Source organism: Harpia harpyja, chromosome Z, assembly GCF_026419915.1.
Source record: "Harpia harpyja isolate bHarHar1 chromosome Z, bHarHar1 primary haplotype, whole genome shotgun sequence".
Taxonomy (NCBI): domain Eukaryota; kingdom Metazoa; phylum Chordata; class Aves; order Accipitriformes; family Accipitridae; genus Harpia; species Harpia harpyja.
This window is the reverse complement of record NC_068969.1, coordinates 2,483,137-2,489,067: the sequence shown is the minus strand read 5'-3', so window position 1 is coordinate 2,489,067 and position 5,931 is coordinate 2,483,137. Positions and strand designations below refer to the sequence as shown.

At 39.8% G+C, this 5,931-nt stretch overlaps 1 long non-coding RNA gene across 1 annotated transcript; it reads left to right on the top strand.

Annotated features, from left to right (window-relative positions):
• Positions 1-92: 92 nt before the first annotated feature.
• LOC128136723 (uncharacterized) lies at positions 93-928 on the top strand. Its single transcript, XR_008233454.1, has 2 exons — positions 93-513; positions 608-928. It is a non-coding gene; the product is annotated as an uncharacterized LOC128136723 (long non-coding RNA).
• The last annotated feature ends 5,003 nt before the right edge of the window (positions 929-5,931 follow it).

Sequence of the window (5,931 nt, the reverse complement as noted above, 5' to 3'; positions counted from 1 at the left end):
GCTGGGCCCGCCTCCCGCCCGCCCCCGCTCTCTCTCCGCCCCAGCCGCGGCGGCCGCCTCCCGGGCATACCCACCCGCCCGCCCGCAGCCGGGGCGGCGGCGGCGGGGCTGGCGGGCGTTCGCGGAGCGCAGGCTCGGCTACCGCCTGGGGCACCCGCGCCTGACCTCGCCGGCCGGCGGCCTGGGTCGGGGGGACGCCCGGCTCGCTGCGGCCCTCCCGCCGGAGCCCGGGCCCGCCGTAGGCCGCAGGTCCCCCGGTGGGCCGGTGCCGGCGGGGCCTGCTCGGGTCGCGGTCCGACCGACGTGAAACCGTCGTGTGTGGGCAAAGGCGCGCCTTAGACTCGGCTGTCCCCAGTGGCGCTGACGAGCCGTTAGTCGCTACCCGCGCCCCAGTCCTGTGCGGAGGACCTGCACATGCCGGTCTTCGTCCACGTTCTTGCTGGAGTGACATGTTTTTGTGATGCATTCCTTCTGATACATGTTTTACAGTTACTGACACATCGAAATAAACAGGTGCAGTTACCATTAAGTCATCCAGGAAGCGCAGCTGATGTGCCTTGTTAGCTTTTCACATGTAGGTCTGAGCTGGGGTGTGGTTTGTTTCCAGAGTCGCAGTCCAAGGCTCAGGGCTACGGTTTTCCACCGTTGCAAGATGCTGCGCTGCCCAGAGACGCCTTTACAATGGTACACATCACGCTACGTGTCTTATGTACGCACCTGCATATGTGTGATTGTATATTGCACTGCAAACCGGTTATGTGTATTGAGATAAGTGTATCTCAGCGATCTGGAATTGCTTGTGTTTTAACTGCGACCTGGGTTATCTACAAAACAAACTGCTCTCTAATAGGTACTCTCCTTTAGATTATGTAGTGAGTCAAGATGCTAATAAAAATCAGCTTTACTAATAAAATATTTTGACACAGCACATTTTGTTATTCTGTTCTTTGTAACAAAGATTTGCTAAATTCCACCCTTGTAGTTTCAAATGATAAAGTTGTGAAATGAAACTGTTTAATGGCAGAGCATGAGAGGCAATTTTTCCCATAGGTAGTTGTGCGGGAGGAGAACAACCTGCTTTGTGACTGAGCCAGCATAGACTGACCAGGCCAGCTTGCCTTGAATTGCTCTGAATCAATGTACTTTTGCGTGGCTTCATGATTATTCCTTTTCAGGTCTGGATATATGTTTTTGGCGATCCATGGTAACCTTCCAGCAAGAGCAGAGGTACGAGTACTCTCTGTCAGGCTGGAACAAAGGCTTTCTGTTCCTGGTAGCCTGCAACTCTGAGTTAAGCAGGCCTCCGAATTTTAGGATATTGATCAACCAGGACGGAAAAAAATGTTAAAGAGGAAATAAGACATCATTGTGCATATGCTGTCGTGCTAATTAGCACTTTTTATGTTTTCAGTGTCTGAGCAAAGCACTTCAGGGAATTTAGATTATTTAGGAAGAAACATTGCTAGAGATGTCAGTCTTTAATATTTAGAATTAATTGTGTGACCTCATTTTTGTGGAAAAACAAAGGTACTACTTCCATGAAGAGAATTATAAATCAGGTATTCCATTATCCTTGCTATAGAGTATTACAAACTTTTTTCTATTAACTGTCATTGTTGCTGCTTGTCATCATGAGCTTTTAACTGCTTTTAAAACAAAGAATTCCCAGACAAAAACCATGAATTGTCACATTATGTTGTTATGCTTATGTGAGGGATCTTTCATTAGTTCTCTCAAGTTGCAAAAGCTGTAAATAGTGGTTTGAATGTTAAAATGCTTGTCTTGTCTTTGAGTAATCCCCAGATTCCATTGGGGTTAACACCTGTTTCATGCAAAGATTAGGAAAAACAAAATGGGTTTGAGTCAATTTCAGTCTGTATTTGGCTGTATTTGGGAGTCACTCATCAGAGAAAAGTAGAGAGTGCTAGGAAACGCTCTCTAGTGCTCTCTCTACTAGTGCTGCTCTAGTAGTCACTAGAAAGCAGTACCAAAATGTGGTAAAAGACCCCCTATGCTGGCCTTAGTCACAGTTTCCTTCTCACTCAGCTAACTCAGTTCGACAAGAGAAGTTAAATTTCAATTCTAACAAATGGGTTGAGCTGCAGAGCCTTTGCTACAGGTGCAAGGTTGCTTGCAGTTTCCACATTTCATAGTGGAATTTGGGTGGTGAGACTGTATTATATTTCAAAGCAGCTGCTTGAGATTTGGAGTTACAAAGCAAATTAAGTTCTGAACTTCTAAATAAACATATACAGTGACCCCATATGAAACACTGAAAAAAACACAAAGAAGAGTCCTAAAATATATTACCGATTCTTCTGCAGCACTCTTTGAAGGAGCAGAGGGTAGGGGCTCGAAGTAAATTTTGTAACTATGCAATGACTCAATAAATTTATAGATTACTGTAATTCTATGCAGTAGCAAGCATTCATTCTTAATAACTTCCAGTGTGGTTATAGAACAGTTGCCAAAATTGTTCATGAAAACCAAGGTGACTTGAATTATAGCATGGTTGGTACATTGTTTATACTGTGTTCCAAGATAAATTTTTCAGCACAGTTCAACATTTCCTCCTTGTGTTTATAATGCAGGCATATTATTTGAAGTGTTAAAACTCCTTATGTGGCACAAACTTTCTTTGGTTAGATTTTGGTTAAAAGAATGTTTAAGCATCTGTATTTCTTGATAGCTTTATAGCCTGCCATTTTACAGCTGAGTCAGCTTGAACGGATTTATTTTTTTGAGACAAGAAAAGTAGTAATATATCGTACTTTCTTTTTTAAAAGGGATAACTGTTAAATAGTTAAATGTTTACATTTTTAGTTAAATGTTTACATTTTATAATAAATATAATATATACAAAATAAGAACTACTTATTTGGGTTTGGGTTTGGTTTTTTTTTTTGAAAGTCATAAAATCATGTTCCCATACTCACCATTACCTGACATGGCCTCATATATTTGATGCATAAATTCTTGATTGTGCATATTAGATCATACCTATTTTGTGACTCTTGAGTTTATCGAAGCAAACTGCTCTTCTTCCCATCTTATAATAGTTTTGATATTTTTTGAGATTAAATACTTCTACTCTTTTAAAATTTACCTGTTTGTAATCATCTGAGCTCTGGCTTTGTACTTCCAGACAGTGTGAGGTTATCTTGAAGAGGTCTTAGATTTCAGTTTACCACAGGTAAGGCTGTCTGTTTGAGTCTGCTGAGTGATGTAGCCTGCAATATTATGGGGTGTGTTCTTTTACAAACATTGATCTGAATTTTAACCAGAAGAATTTTGTAATAGTAGACTGTTTGGTAATTCAGTCTAAAATGAATCACATGCTGATTTAAGCATACTTGTGTTCAGAACTTTAAAGTTTAGCAGTGTTTGATGTTTGTCAATTAAAATGTTAGTAGTTTTATTTTTAAGTTGTTAATGTTTTAAAGCCTTTTTGAGCAAAAAGAGAATTAGGGAAGTTACCTGAGTGTTTAATGTTTACAGGAGAGACAAAGTTTTGTCCTCTCTGTGGATGGGGTGTAGACCTTTTAACTCATTTGCAGAGGGCTAAGATGAATGGATGTTTTGAGGACTGTCACTAGTTAACAGAAATTCTTGCTGTACATGACAGCCTCTTTTCCACCTCTGTATTCTGTGTGAGAAGTAATTGGGAAGCAGCATATAGATAGATATGGTCTTTAAGGTAATGGTAAGAATTATGATTAATTGGGAAGCCCCACAGTTTTTCAGTGGGTTTTTCCTGGAGAGCCTTATGTGCTCATTTTTTCTACACTCAACCCTTTGTCCCTCAAAGCTGCAGTAGTTGCAGCACTTGGAAGACTCCTGGAGTCTTGAAAAATGATGTCACTTAGACCTTGTATCGCTTGTGGCCTGTTCTAGCGGAAATTTTGCTTTTGCCTGGTGTTCTGTTATTGTACTAGCACAAGTGGCAGTGAAACTGTCAAGTTATAAGGAAGTTGCTGACCAACAAAAAGGGATTAATTTGGGGTCCGAAACTTCTCCAACCAAGGATTTTTATTGAGTACTTCTCCTTGTAAGCTTGCAGAGCCTAGCCTTGCTCTGAGAAAATTTTTAGTGCCTCCCTCATGAGTGATTCCTAGCAATGAAATAGCTTCTATTATGCAGTTGTTCAGCAAAGTGTATGACTTCGTCATGTGTGATGTGTTTGTTACCCAACGCGAGTGTTAAATTTGTTATCAGCCAAGTTTCAGAAGAAGCTAGTAATAAAAAAATTCTAATTGCATTCATGAAGTTTTCCAAGTTACGCATTTTTAGTATTAGAAGCCATAAGCTATTTCCAGTTCCTTTCAGATGACTCAGTTGTGGATACTGGCTTCATTGTCATTTGAAATACTATATTCATACATGTAGCTTAATCACCTTCTGGATGAATGCAACGCAAATTCTCTTCTGCTTAGTTTCTAAAGGCTTTTATCAGTCTTAGTCACCCATCCGTTTTCCTTGTGTGTATTCTATTGAGAATGAAAGCCAGTCATTGCATGGGTCTGATCTCAAAGAGTGGAAGAGGAGACATGCCACTTCAGAAACCATGCCAATTAATACAACAGATTTCTTAAAACACAGCTGTTAATCACAGTTTCAAACACTAAAGAGTTGCTGATGAAACTAAAAACCTTGGTTATTTGCAGTCAGGTTTATTTGGTAAATCATCACAGGCCAGTCCCCAAGTTTTGGGTGTCTGTGCAGTCCCTCGAGTTGTTTGTTGACCTGTGTCATCTTGCCACTGTAGATTGTAGCTGCACCTTCAGGAATGTAGGGTTAGGGGAATGAGCGAAATACCTTTAAACAGAGTGTGCGCTCATTAGTATTTCTCTCTTGCATTTCAAGTGCAACTAGAATCCCACAGAGCAGCAGTGTGCACATGGAGGATTTACCAGTTGGCCTGTGACTGCACATTAATGAAATATTGCTTAAAGTGCTAAAGACTCAGTAAAGAACCACCTAGAAATCTGCATAGTTTGCTGACTTTCTGTTCTTCTCAGTGAGATTAATGTAGTAGCTGTGAATTTATCAGACATCTTAAAATCTGTGTTTTCACAGCCTCCATGTGTCTGTTTGAGATTCCCTGATACTTGTCACGATAGCTGGATTTTTTGATGGTGACTTTTCCTTTCCCTGGTACAGATTGCTTAGGGAGCTGAGGTTATTCTAATATATTTGGGCCTTTAAAAATTATGATGCTGCACATCAATTATGTGAAGGTTTTCATAGTTCCAAAGTTGTCTTTTCAGAGCTGATGCATTTAATTTAGGAATCAGTTTTATATAGTGTAAATTGTCCTCCTTATGTGGTGGTGGGGTTTTTGCATTTGTTAACTCAATCTCATTGTTTCTCTTTTTGGCTTAGTGATGTTTTAGTGTTGATGTAATAAAATGAAATAAAGATTCTAAAACACTCGAGGATACCAGCCTAGATATCTTTGTCTTAGTAAGGCCATATAAAATATCTAAATATGTTTTTGAATATATATATGTCTGTGTGTATATATATACTTGTAGATATGTATATGCACGCGTATATGCTTGAATTTATATATGAACATGGTTTCTTCCTGAAAAACACTGTAAAAGTAAAAAGCATTATAAATCTACCAAAAAGTAGCAAGCCTGTTGTTGATACTGTAAGAATTATGCATGATAAAAACAGAGGTTCCAGTGAGTTAAACCACAGATCATTCCTGCATATATAGCTCTATAGCTAATGCATCCCATCTCGTGGCAGTACTTCTATTCTGAGAGTTCTTTATCTGTTGATGTTTCGGTTCATTAAAGAAGTTTGCTTTATCATTTCTCTACAACAACTTGGTTTTCAAAACATTTTATTTTCTTCTACATACAGTTTTTAAAAGACTTTTTTTTTTCTCAGTATGAGCTCGTTTAGTGTCTTCATTCGAAA